The sequence below is a fragment of the Adiantum capillus-veneris genome, chromosome 27, assembly GCF_014529385.1.
Source record: "Adiantum capillus-veneris isolate H3 chromosome 27, ASM1452938v2, whole genome shotgun sequence".
Classification (NCBI taxonomy): Eukaryota; Viridiplantae; Streptophyta; class Polypodiopsida; order Polypodiales; family Pteridaceae; genus Adiantum; species Adiantum capillus-veneris.
The window spans coordinates 135,657,798-135,680,034 of record NC_140957.1 but is presented as its reverse complement, the minus strand read 5'-3'; positions in this window follow the sequence as shown (position 1 = coordinate 135,680,034).

The window sequence follows — 22,237 nt, the reverse complement described above, 5'->3', positions numbered from 1 at the left end:
CATTTTTTTTTACTACACTTATGTTATACACTGATCAATTTCCCTAGTAGTCTCCTTGTTTTCAAAGAGAGTCTGTAATTTGAACCCTCGCCAACTCGGATTCACACTTAGTGTTGTTGTTCTACATCTAATTTCTATACATCAAATATTTGCTAATCGTAATTAATCAAAAATTAAGTGTGTAAACTACGAGTGAAAGTTTAGGACTGCATTACTTTTATGCATGACATTTTTAATCCAATTCTAACTTCCATTTCTATACTTCAACTAAACCAATTTTTAGTATTATTCAAAATTCTACTTAATCTAATTGACAATAAAATTGGTGAATGATAATTTCATCATGTATAATAAGAATATGATGAGTTCTCTTATGTATTAACTTTCAATTAACTATGCATAAGTTAATAGTGAAGATGTATTAACTAGAGAGAGTAGGTATACTTAGAGAGATTAGAGTAAGAGAAAACATACACACACATCTTTTCTAAAGTTAATTGAATCTTACTAATCCATTAGAAGATTAGAGTAAAAGAGAACACACACACTGTAAGGTTTCCAGTTTCTGAAACCTTAAAGGTTGTATAAAGCTTAATCAAACTGATATGATTATTGAAAAAGCAATGTAGAATTGTCCGACCATGGCAAATATTGGTATTTTTGGAATCTTAAGCACAGCAAACCCCGGGCTAGAAATTTTCAGAATTGAATTCCGATAAAAAATGACATAGTTATGACACCTGGAAGTTTACACTGTGAATTGAGTAAAATAGAAAAATTGAAGGGTTATAGTAATCATTTAAGCATAGACTTTATTAAAGGTCTCCCAGATATTTACAAGATATTTACCAATTAAGCAAAAATAGGTCAAATTATAGCAAAATTGACATTTTAAAAGCTGGCAGGTAATGGGAGGGTCATCACTGACCTGCCAGGGACTCATTTAGCAGCAGGGGTCGTTTTTTGACTTATTGGGGGTTGCTTGAACTTCAAGCAACTGCCTTTTTCAGCCGGTGAGAGCTTATGAGTGTCAGAAAACTATAAATAGGACCCCTAGCTTCACATTTTACACAGACTCGGAGCCTTGCTACTCTCTCTCTCATTTAAAGAGAACACTACGCAGAAATCATTAGAGATAAATCTCTAAATGATTAACCCTAACGGTAATTAACCTAATCCTTCTTAATTAGCAAGGTTAGATTAAGATAAATTGTTAATAAATCAAAGATTAGGCCTATGCATGCTCCTTAAACCTCTTTAAATTAATTAATCTCTGCTGATTATTATAATTAAGCTTAGTAATACTAAGCTGATTATTTATCCTATCATGTTAAGGCAGAAATTAGCCAAATTAACCATGAATTAATGATAAATATATTAATTAAGCTTAGATTAAGATGAGGTAATTATCAGAGTTGCACTAGACAGTCATTAAGCTAGGAAAATTATCCTATAATTTTCTGAGTAATTTTCCTAATTAATTAGGTAGAATTACTCTGTTTTTTGAGCTATTTAAATAGGGGAAATTAGTAAATTGATTTCAATTGCTAAAATATATTTATCAATGGTTAATTGGGTGTTAAGGAGCCCGTGAAAATTAGGAAAAGCTCAGATAATGAATCTAGCTAATTAATTAGGTAGAATTACTCTGTTTTTTGACCAATTTAAATAGGGGAAATTAGTAAATTGATTTCAATTGTTGTGATATATTTATCAGTGGTTAATTAGGTGTTAAGAAATCTGTGATAATTAGTAGAATCTCAGATAATTAATTTAGCTAATTAATTAGGAATAATTACTCTGTTTTTTGAACAATTTTAATAGGGGAAATTAGTAAATGGAATTCAAATGATTCCATATAATTATCAGTGGTTAAGTAGGTGTTCAGTAACCCGTGATAAGTAGGAGAAGTTCAGAAAGTTATTTAACATAATGATTTTAGCTAAAATACCCTGTTTTTTGATCAATTTTAATAGGGGAAATTAGTAAATGGAATTTAAATGCTTCCATATAATTATTAGTGGTTAATTAGATGTTCAATAACCCTTGATAACTAGGAGAAGGTCAGAAAAATAATTTATCTAATTATTTTAGCTAAAATACCCTGTTTTTTGAGTCATTTTAATAGGGGAAATTAGTAAATGGAATTTAAATGCTTTGATATAATTATCAGTGGTTAAGTAAGTGTTCAAGTACCTGTGATAATTAGCAGAAGTTCCTAAAAAGAATTTAGCTAATTAATTTAGCTAAAATACTATGTTTTTTGAGAAATTTTAATAGGGGAAATTAGTAAATGGAATTTAAACAATTATATATAATTATCAGTGGTTAATTAGGTGTTCAAAAACCCGTGAAAATTAGGAGAAGCCCAGAAAATTAATCTAGCTAATTACTTAAGCAGAATGACTCTTTTTTTGGACAATTTAAATAAGGAAAATTAGTAAATAGGTTCAAATTGAATTGAGTTATTTATTGTAGGTTAATTAAAATTTATAAAACCCGTGATAATTATGCTATTCTCAGATAATTAGTTTAACTAATTATCTTAGTGAGATTACGCTGTTTTTAGGAGTAAATTAAAGGGGGAAATTAGTAAATCATGTTCTATAAATACATGCTATTTATCATAGCTATATTATAGGGTGAAGAGGCCGTGATAATTATTTCAAAGTTAGAAAAGTAGTATAGATATTTATCAAAGTCAAGTTACACTATTTTTAGCTGAAAATTGAAGATGGAAATTAGTAAATCATGCTATATGACTACATGCTATTTTTCACAGCTATATTATAGGGTAAAAAGGCCGTGATAATTATGAAAAGGTGAAAAAAGTAGTATAGATATTTATCTAAGTCAAATTACACTATTTTTAGCTAAAAATTAAAGAGGGAAATTAGTAAATCATGCGATATGATTACATGATATTTATCAGAGCTATATTATAAGATAAAGAGGTCGTGATATTTATGTCAAGGTTAGAAAAGTAGTATAGATATTTATCAAAGTCAAGTTACACTATTTTTAACTGAAAATTGAAGATGGAAATTATATAATTGGGTTAGAAAATAATAAGATAATTACCAGAGGTCAAAAATATTCTTATTTACTTGTGGTAATTATACCATAGTTAATTTAGTGAGGTTAGTAAATCATAATTGACCAAAAGTCCTATTTTTAGCGAATGATTAATTAAAATAAATAGACTTTGTGGTCAAAAGTTTTTAGAAAAATTATAGTAAGTGTAAACCTATGATATCAAGTTGAGAAAATGAAATCTTTAAGAGAAATTAATTACAATAAATATTAAGCCCAAAATAAGTAGATTATTAGCTTAAAAGTCAATGGGAAAATTAGAGAAAAAGATATAGAAAATTACAATAAAATTAGGAGAGCTTAAAAAACCCTTAGGAAAGCGGTGGAAAAAGTTATCATACCTATATAGACAAATAAGAAATTACTAGGTCAAGAATTTACCAATTAAAACTATATATTTAACCTTGGATGGGTTACGGTTGAATACAAAGGTTAAGTTTAGATTTTGAACTATTTACCTAATGATTAGACGTCCTTTTTATAAGGATAATAAATTATGATACCAAAAAGGACCCGAGCAAATCCTACATCTGATGATGAGGACGTAGCTCTAAAACGAACTAGAACATCGCATGACGACGAAGCCGGGCCTAGTAGTAGGCCTACGGAGGAGAGTCCTCAGGCGCCAGCGCAACAACAGATGGCCAATCAATCCTAGGTGGGTTTCCCATTATTCAATTAAGTCTTTTATTAGTTTAAGTTCTTTTATAAGTTAGCATTGCATACGTAAGAAGGATAAACTGACTGAAAACGGAAGGTAACTTCCAATGTACATTTGTTTATAATATAGGAAAGAATTGTTTGGGTTAAAACTGGTTGAATTAGGAAAGATATGTTTGATCATCCTTAAGACAGCTTGTCTCAAGACACCTCCGACTCCTTGATATAAATTGATGATAATGATTGGCTTTCTAGCCACGGTTAAGTCGGTTACCCCCATGAACGATGAGTTTCTACTCCGTGTCATGTCTTGATGTTTCTACATAAGTTAAGATACCGTTTTTATCCTAGGGGAGCCGCCCGGTTGTATGGGCAACTGGTTTGGTGTATGGGCACCCGGAACCTTGGGTGGGGGTTTATTCCACTCTGGATTTGAACAAGGAATGGGTGCCGTTTTTCACCCTTAAGTGGTCTTGAGACAAGAAGAGTACTGGTCATGGTTATTATAGACAATGTTTTGATTGACAGTACCCTGTCTTAAGTTTAAAGATGTCTGTTTTCTAAAGGAATGCTTTCAATGCTGTCTTCAAGGAATTACTGTGATGAAACGTTAAAAGAAACCATTATTTTAAATGTTTAAAACAATGTGATAGTAAGATAAACGAATCATGTGTGAGTGCGGGGTGGTAAGTGGGGATTGACTAAGGTTGTCAATCATGGACGGGTGGACTTGATTAGTCAGGTAACTATCCATCCCTGCGCACTAAAACGTTTAGAAACCTTCTTCACTTGGAAGAGGAGTCCACCAGCGGCTGTGCCCTCACATCTGTTAGGGGGAAAAAAGCGTTGGTTGAGGATACCTTAGCCCAATTGTGGCAGTTATAGGGCCGAAATAGTTTTTTGGACTTTTAATACGTTGTCCCGTTTCCGCTGCGAGACAGGACTAGGTCTTCTTCTAAAGCTATAGGCCCAAGCCATTGTCAATGGTAAAGGTCTATTCCTTAGATTTTTCTTGTTTAGAGACTTTGATTTTTATTAGACCTAGAGACCTGTCAAAGATCCCATCCCGATCTCGGTATAGGCGGGTTGGGGACCTTACACACACATCCTTTTCTAAAGCTAATTGAATCTCACCAATCTATTAGAGAGATTAGAGTAAGAGATAGCACACACGCACACATATCCTTCTTAAAACTAATTGAATCTTACTAATCTATTAGAGAAATTAGAGTAAGAGATAGCACGCACACACACATAGCTAATTGAATCTTACTAATCTATTAGAGAGATTAGAGTAGGAAATAGCACACACACACACATAGCTAATTGAATCTTACTAATCTATTAGAGAGATTAGAGTAAGAGATAGCACGCACGCACACATAGCTAATTCAATCTTACTAATCTATTAGAGAGATTAGAGTAGGAGATTGCACACACACACACACAGCTAATTGAATCTTACTAATCTATTAGAGAGATTAGAGTAGGAGATAGCACACATACACATAGCTAATTGAATCTTACTAATCTATTAGAGAGATTAGAATAAGAGATAGCACACATACATCATTCCTAAAGTTAATTGAATGCTTAATTAATACGCACCTTATTAGTCCACTAGAGTTTTTGCTCTCTTAGTGGTTTGTGGATGCCTTCTCTGTAAGAGAAGTGGCAGCACTTCGTGAGCACTATAGAGGCAATGTCTATGTCTAAAGTGTGAGCATGGATGCTCTATTTATAGCAAAAAAGAAAACATCCAACTTTTTTTTCCCAAAAAAAATATTTTTTTTAAAATAATTTTTTTGTTTCCCCCAAAAAATCATACCCGCGTTTTTGGTACCCTTGTGGTACCCATCAGCTTGACCACTTTGTCATTATCATCAAAAGATAAGGCCACACAGCCCCCCCTCATTAAGATTAGTCAAGACTAGCCTCTCCTTTTCATGTGACAGTGTGTCCCACTTTGACCCCTCCTATGTGAATCCAGGTGAGTCCATGTGCCTTCATTTGTCATCCTTGTGTATTCTTTTGTCTTTATAATTATTTTATTTATTTCCTTAATGATAATTTACTTTACATTTTTAAGTTAAACTTTACAGTCTTGTATTAACTTTACAGTAGTAAAAGAAAATTCTACAATCAGTAAATACGTCTTGCAATAAGTTAGTTAGTGATTCATATAGCTAAACATGTCAGAATTTTGTAGCGTAAATTTTAAATTCTAGGTTTTCTAAACCTACGATTCATAATTTGAACTCGAATATCTTAAATAATGAGTGATGGTAAAAAAAAATCAAATGCGTAATAGAACTTGTGTGAAAATGGAAAGTAGAGACCTTACATCATTACTCTTAATCAATGATTAATACATGATTAGGAGAGATTTCTCTCTCTAGACGGCATAGTAATTAATTGACAAGCCGATAATGATGTAGATTTGATGAAATTCATTCTTTTACCAATCAATATTATTGTAGCTAAGTTAGATTCAATTTTCTCATACATTAAGATGTGATTAAGGGAAAGTTAATCCATCATTAAGCTAGTAAGAAGAGAATTTTCTCTCACCTATGCATGCGGTAACTCTGCATCTTTCTAATTGTACTAGGAAAGTGATTGAGCTTGCTTAATTCATCTCTCTTGTAATTTAATTAGTAAAATTTTGAAATTCTTAATCATCTAAGCCAAGTGATTAACTTTAGAGCCGGTTCCCATAGGACAAGTGAAGTATTACTCATAAAATTACTAGGTCTAGAAGGAAAAATCTAACCCTCTTGCATAAGGAGGATTGTTCAATGATTCTAATCTATCATTTGGATTATTATGATGCTCTCGGACATTAGCTCTTTTCTCCAAGTTTATCATTTAAAGTAGTGAGTATAAAATGGCCCCGGTTAAGAGAACTCTCTTCGGAGGTGCCCACGACCGCGAGGCGGGAACGAGCAATGTGAATGGAAAAGGAAAAGCTCCCATGGACCAACAAGCACCGGCCATCTCACGAGCCATTGACGAAGAAATGGAAGAGGTAGGTCACAATTTTATTCAAGTTGTTTAATTTAACATTGCACACGTTTAGCTAGGAAAGAATATACCCCCAAACAAGTTGGAGAAATCCGACGTAAACCTCGGCATTCGAATTCATTTGTACATTAAGTCTAAAGTAGGAAAGAAATGATTGATAGAAATATAATGTTTGCAATAGGAAAGAATGTCGCCTAGGGAAAATTTAGCTCGGTATGTTCATTCTATTTCCAATGTTGATACTAGTCCCAACCCCCTCCTGATCACAGGGGGTAGAGTTCCTGGTTAAGGGCTCTTGAAGCCACGTCTGTTGGTTAAGCGATGGATACCCACGTCTGTTGGTTAAGCGGTGGGAACCCACGTCTGTTGGTTAAGCGGTGGGAATGTCCATGTCGTGCTTTCTATGCGGTGGTTGGACATACCTAGTTGTATGGGCAGTTAGGCGACAACGGGAGGAGTAAACTCTCGCTGGAGGGGGGATGTTGTACCTCAAGAACATTTTTTAATGAATAAGTTTGAGTAGAATTTTTACTAGAATACTGTCTTGGTGCCGCTTTGCAATACTCATTGAAGGGCTGTCTTAATGAACATTGTGATTCGGAATTTAATCAAGGAAGGTTTATGTTGAACAATCATTGTGGTAGTAATTAGGACACACAAGGAAGTGTGAGTGTGGGGGTGGAAAGTGGGGGGTTGGCTCAGGTTTCCAATGCCTATGAGAAGGGTGGTCCCGATTGGTCGGAAACTCTCTGTCCCCATAGTGTTTAAAATCGATACTAGTAATACTCATTGCCCCTAGAGCGGCGAAGTCTCAAGTGTACGTGCCTCTGAAACATGGGGAAAAAGGCACTCGAGGTTTCTCTCCTCTCGGAAGGTGGGTCTTAGGATCGCTAGATAGATTAAGTACGCTTCCCCTGCGAGGTGGAGCTAGATCTCATTGCTAGTAGGCTCGAACTCGACTCACTTTGTGATGAGAGATCGTCCGCTAGTTGAACCCTGAACTACTTTGTTTGCTTCCGCTATAGATCTAGTGGCCACCAGGTTCACCACATCAGATCCTCCGTTTGATACGGCAGGGTGGGGACCTCACAGGAGTATTCACACGCACACTCTCCAGGAACATGGTGTCTGTGTTGGTCATAAATGGTGGATTTACTTTCCCACCCCCTTCATTCCCATCGTTAGCTCCATGTTCGGAGCGAGTGTCTCTACTCAAAGTCTCTTTCAAGCGGCTAAGCACACTCGGGCCGGACCGTGGGCCCATGGCATGCATGTCTTGGCTTGAACTATCAGGATTAGGCATCGGGTAACCTTTCATGATGTCGTAGTCAGAGGAAGTGTCACTAGATGCAATATGTGGGTCCTGAGAGGTACTACCTTGGGTTCCCGTTGAGGGCCTAGAGCCTAAGGTGGAGGAATAATGAGTGCCTTTGTAAACGGAGACACTCTCTATGTGATCATCCTCTAACACACGACCAGAGCGTAGATGCATGTGACCTCAACACTCTAGAAGTGTTGGTGAGTGCCCGTGAAGGCCGCTCACCTAGTTTTTTAGGTGTTTACAACCCAAATTTTTTGTTCTTTTTTGTTCTTTTTTCTAACCCAGCCATGGAATATGGCGTGTGATAGCTCAAACAAGCGTCTTGGCGAGAGGGACGTGCCATGCTTTATAATCCGCAATTCGGTTACGTAAAACCCTCTGAATCCTAAAAACAGCTTTTTCCTAGTCGGAAAGAAGGCTAGAATTAGTAAGTCCAAAGGGTGACTGTGAAGGGGATGGTGGAGGACTTGAGGAACTTGTCCCACATGCCCTCCCTTCACTTGAGGTCTTAGTCTTTACATATATAGTAGTGTGTATACTATATCATAAGACTGAGGCCTGGTCTCGGGCTCACAGCTCGAGGCTGAGGGAAAGATCCCGATCCCGATCCCTTCCTTTTAAAGTGAGATTTTTTTAATTTTCTTTTGTTTTAGTTTTTTTTAATTATTACTTTTAAACAAAACCTTTTTTCAAAAAAACTTTTTTCCGTGTATAATGTTGCCGCATGGGCGCCGAGCTCACGCGCGCACACAGCTGCCAGTGGCAGCTCTGTCTAACCTGCTTACAACTGACAGTGCTAACTAACGCTTATTAACACTGCTCGAACACTACCTAACAAAGTAAACTACACATTGTCTACACTAACTACTACACATTGTCTACACTTCCTAACACAGCAAACTGCTCACTCACAGACTACTCAATCCACTCACTGTCTACTGCACATTGTAGATCTACACTAACTAATAGACCTACTAGCACCTGCAACTTACAGAGCTTAGCAAATCTAACAACACTTGCACATTGTAGCACTTAACAAAACTAACAAATCCTGCTAAAACCTGCACATTGCAGCCACTTTAACAGATCTAACACAACTCAAAAAAAAGCTGAAAACATATGAAAAAATGGCTTCAAGAGGTAGCACTGACTGAGTGCTCCTCAAGCTTAGTCCCCGAAAACGGCACCAAAAATGTGCTCTTTGCCGCACATGTCGAAGGCTGGGAACTTGCAAGAACACCGTGTGCGAGCCACAAATGGCTGCAAGCACACAACTAGAAGATCCTAGCAAGCTCAAAGGGGTAGGGATGTGTCACTCACTTCTCAATGCTTCCGTTGTCAAGGATCTTGTGCCGCAAATAAGAAGGACCCTCCGCCCCGAATGCTGCTGCAATGCTCTCTCTCTCTCTCTCTCTCTCTCTCTCTCTCTCTCTCTCTCTCTCTCTCTCTCTCTCTCTCTCTCTCTCGCGCGCGCACGCACACACACACACACACACATACATACACACATGAGTACACAAAGGAGAAGAAGATAGAGAAGGAGCAAGAGCACTTCTTAGCTTGCAACTCCAAGAATGAGGATTTTTCGGTCAAATGGACCTTTTATAAGAGTCTGACCCATTCACACATGGGCGCCCACAGTGGCCGATCGTTGCAAAAATACTGTAAAAATAAGATAAGTGGTGCGCCTCTCATCGACAATCACCTACACACCTATTGGATCGACAAGCCCGGTCCATGACTCAATCAAATAGTAATAAGGAGTCTGTCAAAGGTGATAGGGTGTCCGTAAGGGTTAACAGTTTTCTATGAGGTGTGCTTTAAGGTTGTTGTGATATCTGTTGTACCTAATTTCTAGGCAACCAAGCATACCTTCTTTGTGTGGTGATGGTGGTTTCTTCATGGTTATAGGTATTTAACTATATCTTAAACTTACTTGTAGTAACTGCTTGGGCATCCATATTTTTGAGGTTCCTTGCATGAGATAAACTGTTCCCCTTTGCGCATTACTAAACATGATGTGGATGCTTTTAGGCTTGGTGGTTATCTTTTTATACACAAAGTTATATGTGAATAGCTCCCTTTTTCAATTGATAGATTCCTATTGATTTTTGCTAACTATCAACTAGGAACAACCTTTTGGAAGCTAGCTTAGGACCTATTTTTCTTAAGAAAGAACCAACGTTAGGTTTTTGAGATTATTTGCAGCAAAAAAATAAGTCAAAATTGGATGAACTATAAGTTATTTTGGATAGAATCACTTTTGAGATTTTTGTTGGAATTAGGGTCGCACGGAAACGTACACAGCTTGGAGAAGACGAAGGAAGCTCAATGCACACAACAGAGAGTGTATTACTTAGGGTGCAATGGAAAGATAGATAGCCCTAGAATGTGTAACATAAAATGGCCTAGTAACTTGTGTGTAGCAGAAAATAACATAGACGTAGTGAGCATTTCATTAAAATAGATTCCTAATGAGCATAGCAAGAGTGCTTGGATGGAGACAGCAACAAAAATCATAACACCTAGTTAGACAGGCATGAACAATACTTCAAAAGAGAGAGAAATTTATCTATTGACAACAGTTGAGAACCGGATTTACATGGAGCCGGTCCCCCTCCAAAAGGCTTTGTATTATAGGTTTCCCCCATCAAGGGAGACATTTTATAATACAATACTTTGTGTTCCTCCAATATCTTGCTGGTGCAATGAAAATGGAAGCTTCAAGCACCATATACACACTTATAAAACACAACCTCAATTCCCTCACAATCTCAGACCCAAGACCTCACACACCTTCGAAGATGGTGAGAGCTAGTGGGGTGTGAGAGTAGATTGAGAGGAAAAAGGAGTAGTCTTACGAGAAAGAAGTATATCTCCTCACATAATCACTCATAAAAGCTTACATAGCTTAGTAATTAGCATGGTAGAGGAGATGAGAATGCATTGAAGCTTGGCTCTTGGTTGGATTTGCATCACAAAGCCAAGATTTGTTGGTGTAGGCCTCCCTTCTCACAAGCTTGGAGTAGATGATGAGCTTTCCATTAAAGCTTGAGAAGGAGAGAGAGAGAGAGAGAGAGAGAGTCTTCTTGCTTCACACATGAGTTTGTGTGAGTGTGTGTGTGATAATCCTTGCCAAAATCAGCCCCCTCTCTCTCTTGATCGATCCCTCTTGTAATTTACTCTTGTTGGCACCCCATTGGACACTGCAAAGCTTAGCCAATCATAATTGAGAAGCATAAGTGATAGCCTTGTGACATGTGTCCCCCTTTCCCCTTTTGTGAGAGCTTAGGTAATTTATAATGCAATTAAACTCTCATTGGACCCCTTTGTCTTCTGGCCAATAGGAATCAAGCAAGCCATTGGGCTGTTGAATGCTCATTGGACCCTTTGGGAGACTGTCCAATAGTCTTCTAGAGAGCTTAATTCCTATTGGTTCTTTTATCAAGTGTTTTAAAATGAATTAAACTAAATGTACTCTAGCCTAATCCTCATTGATCCACCTCTATGGCCATCCAATAGGATTTGAGTGCACCTTGGGGGCAACTGGGCTAGGGAGCTGACATGTGTCCCCTATTCCCTTTGTGTAAAGGGCTTGCAAGTGTGTGTGTGTGTGTGTGTGTGTGTGTGTGTGTGTGTGTTTCTCTCTCATCCCCTACTTATAGGGCTCGTCCCCTCCTATGTAGGGATCTAGGAAGACTTTTTATACACTTACAAAGCATCCAATATCCCTAAGGTTTGACCATTGGACTTTACATTGAAAATTGGAACCTTAGCATTTTGGAAGTCTTAATGGGCTGAACCTTAGGGTCTTTGAAGCCCATTGTTGTACATTGCTCTTTTGCATATGGCCCCCCCTTTGGATCCCTATTTTCCCTCCTTTAGATCCCTAATGTGACCGGTCTGCCAGCTTAACCAATATTCTAGCTTTTTCTCCCCTGGTACTTCCCCATATTAAATGATTAGTTTAACATGAGAAAATCATTTAGGAGAATTAGATATTAGTTATTATGACATTTCCTCTCTCTTGAAATCATAGTCGTCCTCAACTATGGGGTAGAGAAGATAAAGCCTATTCATTAGCCCTTTTTCTAGCGGGTAGAGGATCCCTATTTTACCCTACGACATCGTTCCAGAATGGATAATCCATTTGTTGCCTGAGAGCCTAAGGCTGCAGCAAGCATGTCTGCGCATTAGTCCTTTCAATCTTCCATAATAGAGTGACAAGGTCTACTTGGTGTTTGGAAGACGTCGTCTCCACAAACTTGATTCTAAGCATGCATACTACTTAACATTTGTGCACAATAAAGAAAAAGAGAGTCTTATAAGACAAAAATTTTGTTGATTTTAAACATTTGTACATTTGCCCACATGGAAAGAATTGTGTATGAGCCAATGGTTGGGCAACTTGAGTTGATAGACCATCTCATTGATTGGTCAAAAAATCTGGAAGGGATCATAGTACCTTTTTGCTAACTTAGTATAGTACTTTTGATGTCCCATAGGATTCTTGCCCGTGGTGTGCCTTAATCGAGCCTTGGGAAATTTAAGCAAGACCCAATCATTTTCTTTTAAAGGCTTGGGCTCTTCTGTGCTTATTAGCAGCAGCCTTTTACCTTTGCTGTGAGATAGAGATAGCATCCTTAATCTTTTGGAAAGATTCTTGTAGGTCTTGGGTATACTCATCTGCAGCGAAGATCTTCCCGTGTACCTTAAGTAGCAGGGGACCTTTTGATCTTCCTTCAATTACCTCGAAAGGTGCTTTTCCCGTGGAAGTATGTAATTTTATTGTAGGCATACTCCACTAAAGGTAAGTACTTCTCCCATTAGGACCTTTGATCTACTTCCGTTACATAGGCTTTTAGTAGATCAAGAATTGTTAGGTTAGCTATTTCACTTTGGCCCCAATAAATAGTGCTTCCACGAATCTAAGGCATGTAGGACTGTAAGGAATTCCTTTTCATATATGCCTAGAGCTTGCTCAATAGGGTCAAGCCTTCGACTTTTGTAGGCTATGGCATGCCCTTCTTGGAGCAAAACAGCTCCAAAGTAATCACCACAAGCGTCACATTGGACCTCAAATGGCTTTGAGAGATCCAGTAGTGTAAGCACAGGTTGAGAGATAAGCTTTTCAAAAGCATTGTTCTCCTTGGGAGACCATGTATACCTAACGTTTTTCTTTGTTAGGTCATGTAATGGTTCTGCTATTAGTGAGAAGTTTTCTATAAAGCGTCTATAGTATGCACACATACCTAGAAAGCTTCTTAGTTCATGAAGATTCCTTGGATTAGGTCATCCTTTTATTACCTCTAGCTTTGATGGATCCATTTGGATGCCAACTTGAGAGATAATGTGACTTAAATATTGAACCTCTTGTAAGAAAAACTCACTTTTCTTTCTATTAACATATTCTCTCGTAAGACTTGAAATATTACCTGGAGATGTTGCTCGTGTTCGTCTAGTGAATTAGAGTAGATGATAATATCATCAAAGAACACTCCAATAAAGGTTCGGTGAGGCCTGAATAGCTTCCATATCAAGCGATTGAATGTGGTTGGTGCATTGGTCAAACCAAAAGGCATGACAATGTATTCGTAAAGACCAAACATAGTGCAAAATGCGGTCTTTACAATGTCTTGATCAACTATCCATATTTGATGGTAGCCACTTTTTAGGTCAATTCTACTAAAGTAGGTCGACCCTTGTAGCTTATCAAATATGTCTTCTACCCGTAGAACAGGAAACCTATTTTTGATAGTAGTGATCCTATTTAGTGCTCTATAGTCGACACACATATGATATGTGCCGTCTTTCTTTTGCACTAATAACACGGGTGAGCAAAATGAAGATGAGCTAGGCCTAACCATGCCCTTCTCAACTAACTCATGCACTTGCCGCATAATCTCCTCTTGTTGAGCTTGAGAAACTCTTTAAGGAGGTTTAATAGGCGGTGAACTTCCTGGAAGAAGTTCAATTGCATGGTCATCATTGCCTCGTTTAGGAGGTAGTTCACAAGGGATGTCGTCAATAAAAACATCTTGAAATCCCTTGAGAAAAGTGATAAATCTAATTCCTTGTGATTGTTTATATTTTCTTTTACTAAAGCATTAGGTTCATTTTGAGAATCTTTAACAAAAATCATGTACACGGAAATAGAGCTCTTTATTGACTTATTGAAAGCTTGTGTGTGTACAATGGGTATGGTGTTACCCAACTCCTTAGCATCTATGTACATATTTTTTTTCTGAACCTAAAGTAGATTTTCCTTTCAAGGAATTTAACATTGGCAGCCATGTGATCAAACCATGGTGCCCCTAGGATTATATCCTCGTGCTTGAGAGGAGAGATAAAGAAGTCCTCTTTGTCCACATAGCTTTGGACATGAAGCCTCAATTTCCCAATTAAGGGAGTGACTGAAGCTTCTTGCCCCTTGAAAGCACCATTTGTGGGGGCAGGACATCTCCCATCTCATAGGCTTGGATGCCTAGCTTGGTGGCCAACTCTATGGATATGAAATTGTGAGTAGAACCAGGGTCAAAGAGAATAAAAGCGTCATGTTCTCTTACCTTTCCCCAAGCATGGCATAGAGGAGATCCTTTGTGGTGAGCTTCCTCTTCTTGGATTTCGACCAAGGTAGATCTAGGAGGCTCATGGTGGGTGTTCTTTTGGGGGCAAGCACGGTACGCATGCCCCTGCTCGCCGCACTTGAAACAGCGGTTATCCTTGCAATAACGCTCAAGCTCTTCAGGAGAGAGTTTGCTTTTGCCTTTGTAAACTCCCTTCTCCTTAGCTTTGTTATTATTGGAATTGCCCTTAGGAGACTTTTGGACGTTGTCCTTCCCCTTAGGCTCATTGGAACCCTTGTTTTCCGTGGGCTTAAGATTTCTCTTAGCCCCTGTTTGGAAATTGATTTGTGAATCCACCCTGGTATGGTGTATGACCGCAGATATGGTGTGTGGCCTTCGGGAGTTGACATACTCTGCCATATCCCACACAAAATTGTTGTTTTTTCTCTCAAAAATCCATCTTTATGAAGACAGTGGCTTTGAGATGTAAGTCCCAAAACTTGTCTACATATTTGTGAATGGATTCGTAGGGAAAGATCTTAAAACTTTCCATATTCATGGGGCTTCACCATTTGCCCATAGGCTAGACCACCATTGCATGGCGGACTTTTGAAAATGCATAGCTACATGGCGTAGCTTAGAGGACTTCATGAAGCCCTCATCTCCAAACGCCGCATCAAATTGTTGGATGAAGGCCAAGACTTTGTCCGTAGCACCAAAGGTGCCATCGCAGGTAAGGAAAGAGATGTTCTTTCCTCCCTCTTTGAACTTCTTGAGCTTGGACGACCTCTTCCTTGCGGCATAGGATTTCTTATGGCCTCTTCTTTTTGGTGTTTCAAAAGTTGCACCATCACTTTCTTCAAAAAATGAAGAATTTGAGGAAGATGGAGAAGAGGGTGACCTCTTTTTCGCCTTTTTCTTGCCTTGTTCCTCTTTGTCTGCACCATCACTATCTTCATAAGAGGAAGAGGATGAAGAAGATGGAGAAGAGGGTGACCTCTTTTTCGCTTTTTTCTTCTCTTGTTTTTTATCATCCCTCTTTAAATTATGGTGTGGAGAGGTGTGTGATGGTCTTCTCTGTTTAGGAGGTGATGGAGAGCATTTTGCCCGCCGTCTTTTTAGAGCCATCTCCGTCGAGGTGGCAGGAGACTCACTTCTTTCTCGTTCCTTTGGTGGGGGCTCTTGAGTTCTCCTTTGGGAAGGAGATGCGTCATCAAGAACTAAATTTTTGAGCCCTGCATATGGATCCTCTTCTTCTTTCCGAATTGGAGAGAGGCCTCTTTTGGAAGTCTCACAAGGAGGCTTCCTAGGTACTCTCTCTTCATGGTGGGGAGCTTGGAGAATTCCATGAGCACGAAGCTACCGTTGCACTTCACTTTGGAGGGATGGATTGCCCGTGGCTTGTTGAAGCCTAGAAACAAGGTAGTTAACAAGCATAGGGGAATTATTAGTAGCCTACTCATTAGCAAAATCAAAGTTATCAACATTAATTTCACTCTCTTTACTATTGTCAGTCATTCTAACAATTTTTTGTGTAATATTTTCAGGTGTACTTTGGCACTTCAAGCCCTAGTTGCTACTCCTCTTTACCCCTTTAGAAAAGCACTCAAGGTCATGTACCCATGGCTCAAATATCATTAACTGCAAGGAATAGAAGAAAGGGTCTTTCAACACCAAAATAGTACCGGCTCCTGTCAAGCTTCTAATAGATCAATAGTGGTTAAGCCATAGGCAAGCCCCGTAGGACTCCACTATGAAGACCATAGCTCTCGACGGTGATCTCCCATTATCTGCACGAAGGCAGGTGCACTGCAAGGCTGAAAAATTCCTATTCTACTTACTGAATTGCAATTAATAATACAACTATAGCTAGCTTGAGGACCTCCCTTCTTGAGCAAGAAAAGAGAAACCTTGTGCTCTGATACCAATGTAACATTTAATGGCCTAGTAACTTGTGTGTAGCAGAAAATAGCATTGCCATAGTGAGCATTTCATTAGAATAGATTCCTAATGAGCATAGCAAGAGTGCTTGGATGGAGAGAGCAACAAAAATCATAACACCTAGTTAGATAGGCATGAACAATACTTCAAAAGAGAGAGAAATTCAGCTATTGACAACAGTTGAGGACCGGATTTACATGGAGCCGGTCCCCCCTCCAAAAGGCTTTGTATTATAGGTTTCCCCCATCAAGGGAGACATTTTACAATACACTACTTTGTGTTCCTTCAATATCTTGCTGGTGCAATGAAGATGGAAGCTTCAAGCACCATATACACACTTATAAAACACAACATCAATTCCCTCACGATCTTAGACCCAAGACCTCTCACACCTTCGAAGATGGTGAGAGCTAGCGGGGTATGAGAGTAGATTGAGAGGAAGAAGGAGTAGTCTTACGAGAAAGAAGTATATCTCCTCACATAATCACTCATAAAAGCTTAGCATCGCTTAGTAATTAGCATGGTAGAGGAGATGAGCATGCATTGAAGCTTGGCTCTTGGTTGGATTTGCATCGCAAACCAAGAGTTGTTGGTGTAGGCCTCCCTTCTCACAAGCTTGGAGTAGATGATGAGCTTTCCACTAAAGCTTGAGAAGGGGAGAGAGAGAGAGAGAGAGAGAGAGAGAGAGAGATTCTTCTTGCTTCACACATGAGATTTTGTGAGTGTGTGTGTGACAATCCTTGCCAAAATCAGCCCCCTCTCTCTCTCTTGGTCGACCCCTCTTGCAATTTACTCTTGCTGGCACCCCATTGGACCCTGCAAAGCTTAGCCAATCATAATTGAGAAGCATAAGTGATATCCTTGTGACATGTGTCCCCCTTTCCCCTTTTGTGAGAGCTTTAGGTAATTAAATAATGCAATTAAACTCTCATTGGACCCCTTTGTCTTCTGGCCAATAGGAATCAGGCAAGCCATTAGGCTATTAAATGCTCATTGGACCCCTTGGGAGACTGTCCAAAAGTCTTCTAGAGAGCTTAATTCCTATTGATTCTTTTATCAAGTGTTTTAAAATGAATTAAACTAAATGTACTCTAGCCTAATTCTCATTGTTCCACCTCTATGGCCATCCAATAGGATTTGAGTGCACTTTGGGGGCAACTGGGCTAGGGAGCTGACATGTGTCCCTATTCCCTTTGTGTAAAGGGCTTGCAAGTGTGTGTGTGTGTGTGTGTGTGTGTGTGTGTGTGTGTGTGTGTGTGTGTGTGTGTGTGTGTGTGTGTGTGTGTGTGTGTGTGTGTGTGTGTTTCTCTCTCATCCCCTACTAATAGGGCTCGCCACCTCCTATGTAGGGATCTAGGAAGACTTTTTATACACTTACAAAGCATCCAATATCCCTAAGGTTTGACCATTGGACTTTACATTGAAAATTGGAACCTTAGCATTTTGAAAGTCTTAATGGGCTGAACCTTAGGGCCATTGAAGCCCATTGTTGCACATTGCTCTTTTGCAGATGGCCCCCCCTTTGGATCCCTATTTTCCCTCCTTTGGATCCCTAATGTGACCGGTCTGCCAGCTTAACCAATATTCTAACTTTTTCTCCCTTGGTACTTCTCCATATTAAATGATCAGTTTAACATGAGAAAATTATTTAGGAGAATTAGATATTAGTTATTATGACAGAATGCATGGACGTATATAGAATGCACTGGGGGAAAAAACCTCCTAAAGAGGGAAAAAATTGCCCTAGCGGTCCTAAGTGTGTTCACCGGAGTGATGCAGTGAACGAGAGCTAGCACATGAGTAAAGGGAAGTGCCATCATGATCAATCCACAAAGGGGAGTAAGGCTTTGTGAAAAGCTTCGAACTTCTCATGAGACAATGCCTTTGTGAAAAGATATGCAAGGTTGTCCTGTGTTGGCACATAAGCCAAGATGATCTCTCCTACTGAGAGCCTCTCCCTGACATAGTGGTAATGCACCTCGATGTGCTTTGTGCGAGCATGAAAAATTGGGTTCCTTGCAACTGCCAATGCGCTCTCACTGTTAGTGTAGATAGTGTTGGCAGTGTCCTGTCCAACACCCAAATCAGTCATAAGGCGTCTGAGCAATACACACTCAACCGTAGCTGCGAAGACTGCCCTGTACTCAACCTCACAACTAGAAGTGGCCATAGTAGGTTGCTTCTTGCTTGACCATGATATACATGAACTACCAAACATGAAACAAAAACCACTTGTGGACACTTGCGTATCAAAATAGTCATACCAATCTACGTCCGAAAAAGCATGTAAGTCTGGCGGAAATGATCCCCCCTTGGGATAAAACAAGCCAAGATGTAAAGTGCCACTCAAGTAGTAGAAAATCCTCTTGAAAGCCTGCCAATGCTTAGACCCTGGGCTATGCATACATCTGTTGGCCTGTGAGACTGCAAACTGAATATTTGGCCTTGTGTTACATACATAAATGAGTCATCCAACAACAGTTTGGTAAAGAGTGACATCTGCAAGATCATCAGCATCATGAAGACTCAATTTCAAACCTGTTTCCATGGGAGTGGCAATAGGTTTGCAATCCTCAAGTCCAAACTTACATAGCAATGTCTCTATGTAACTTTTCTGACACAAGGCAATGCCACCATCACATTGCTTAAATTGTATACCCAAGTAATGATGCAACAGCCCCAGCTCTTTCATCTTGAAAGTAGCATTCAAATCAGCTTTAAATTCAACAATATGTCTCTCATTTGGTCCAGTGATCAGCAAATCATCTAGATAAAGAACCACGATGAGAAGTACATTACCCTCACGCTTGACATACAATGTGTTGTCTGTTAGAGTGTTACGAAACCCTCGTTCGAACAAATGAGTGTCAGCCTTCTCATACAAAGCACGAGGAGATTGCTTCAACCCATACAAAGATTTGTTACATTTGCACACCTTATCCTCTTGTCCTTTCTTGACAAAACCGCGAGGCTGTGTTACATAAACTTCCTCAAATATGTCACCATTCAAGAAAGCAGTAACAATGTCTAACTAATGTACATCCCAACCAAAATGAGCTGCCAATGCACATAGAAAACGTACAGTAGAGTCATATGACAAGTGGCAACAAAAGTCTCTTCATAATCTATGCCTTTTTGCTGTGCATAACCCTTTACAACAAGTTGAGCCTTATAGCGATCAATGTCACCATCCAGCTTGCATTTCAACTTGTAAACCCACTTCGTATCAATGACCTTTTTGCCAGGAGGCAAATCACATAAAGTCCATGTGTCATTTTCTATAAGTGCATTATATTTTGATTGCATGGCAGCCATCCAATTTTTGGAATTTTGTGCTTCGTCAACATCATGTAAGATAGACACAGCCAAAGCATAAACATTTGATGCATAAGATGCATGGCAAGAGCCTAAATGAGTACAACTAGACAAAGGTGCATCCATTTTACTATCACAGCATGTATGCACCAATCATTTTGGCATACCTATAGCCTGCTCATTTTTTGCCCTTTTGTAAGGACATGGGTCCTACGGGCAACGCCGCCAGCACCGCCGGACAGTGTGTATGCTAGGGGGAGGCTATAAGATAGCACGGTTGGGTGGAGACTAGCACACGCATTACTCTCATCCTTTAGCTGGTATCAAAGCAGTGAAAGGACGAGAGTAATACGTGTGCTAGTCTCCACCCAATTGTGCTATCTTATAGCCTCCCCTTAGCGTACACATTGTTCGGCCGTGCCGGTGGCCTTGCCCTTAGGACCCATGTTCTTACATTAACCCCCCTTGGAGAATCGCTTTTGTCCTTAAAAACGAACGTAGAAAGTTTCTTAAGTGCGGAGACATTCTCCCATGTAGAACCTTCTTCAGGTCTATCTAGGCATTTTACCAACATCGCCTGACATGATGTCTGGTAAAAAACTCATGAGAATCCAAAAAAATTTTGGGTTCATGAGGAATTCTTGGCGGTTTGATAAGGTCAACTAACACATCTGTGTCAATGACATTATCATTTTGTCCTACCTGTTTTTGTAAACGGCTAACATGGAAAACAGGATGAACTCGTGAGTGCTCAAGAAGAGCTAACTTATAGGCCACCTGACCTATACGTTTAAGAATGGTAAACGGTCCACAATAGCATGGTGAAAGTTTAGTAACTTTTTCCATCTTCAGGATTTCTGAATGCTTCGGAACTTTGAGGAAAACCTTGTCTCCTTCTTCGAAAGTAGCAAGACGACGATGCTCATCTGTGTACTTCTTATATCGATCTTGAGCTTGCTTAACATTCTGTCGAGCAACTCGAAGCATATCAAATTGGTCTTGGAGAAAATCTTTCGCTTGTTGTATCTTCTCCTTAGCCAACCCCACCGTAACGGGTGATCTAGGTTGAAAACCATATAAAAGCATAAATTGCTCTTGAGAATTCACAAAACTTGGAGACAAGCAATAACACAAAAAGACTTCATCTATTAAATCTGCTTTCTGTAAATAGAAAGCTCGACTGTACATATAAGAGGTGCAGATGGTATATTTTTCTCACCAAGCAAAAGCACATGTTTACCATTGGCCATAAAGGATAGGGAGTTGTGTTCATAACTAGTGTGCAATGTGTTTCCTAAACCATGCAGCCACTCCCATCCTAGAACCACATCAGCACGATCCATGTTCATAACTTGAAAGTCAAGGGTCATCGTATGATCTTGGACAATAAGCTCGAGCCCTGTTCTACCACATACTTGTGGGAGCAGAGAGTCTGTGTAAGCTTCAATTTCTTGCTGAGCTTATAGTTTGGGAAGTTATGAGTTGCACCATCATCCACTAAAATATGAACACGTTGTCCATTAATAGTGACATGCATGCGAATCAACTCATGGGGGCCAAAGGTGGGTTGCCACATTGCAGTAGGCACACAACACTTGTGCTTTTCTTCCATATGAAGAACCTCTACAACACAATATTTAGGAGATGAATCTAATGTGAGGTGTTGCACCGTATGCATGGCCTTTTCTTTGCCTTGCAAAAGAGGACAATCCTTCTTGTTATGTTGGTTCGAAAGACATCTGAAACACAAATTGTGTTTCTTTGCACACTCAAAATCAGCATTGTTGAGAGACCCACGTGGAGTATCTCGTGAGTGCTTAGGCTTCATAGCCTCTTGTGGGCATGGAGAGGTAGATTGTCTCTTATTCCTCTTAGAACGTGTGGGAGATCTACCTTGCCATTGGCTCTTAGCCACATTGCTCTTAGCAAAATTATTCTTAGAGTAGGGAACATTTCCCTTCCTCTCTAGGTCATCATCATATCTTTGGGCCTGACCGATGGCTTCTTCCAAGTTTTTGGATGTTAGGTCTTGACATGAAGACGATAGTCTTTGTCAAGACCCCTATTAAAATCGAGTATCTTTTGGAATTCATCTAGACCTTCTAGTTTTAATATGATTTCCCAATACTTGGAAAGGTACTGAGTGAAAGAGAGGCCAGACATGTGGCATGCATCCCGTGCTAACCAATTATTATCCTCTTCATTGGAGTCCAAAAACTCTTTGGAGAAAGAAGCTTGAAACGCAGTCGAAGACGGAGTACGAGCATCTATTGGAAATGTCATCCACCACTTATAGGCCTTGCCTTCAAGAGATAAA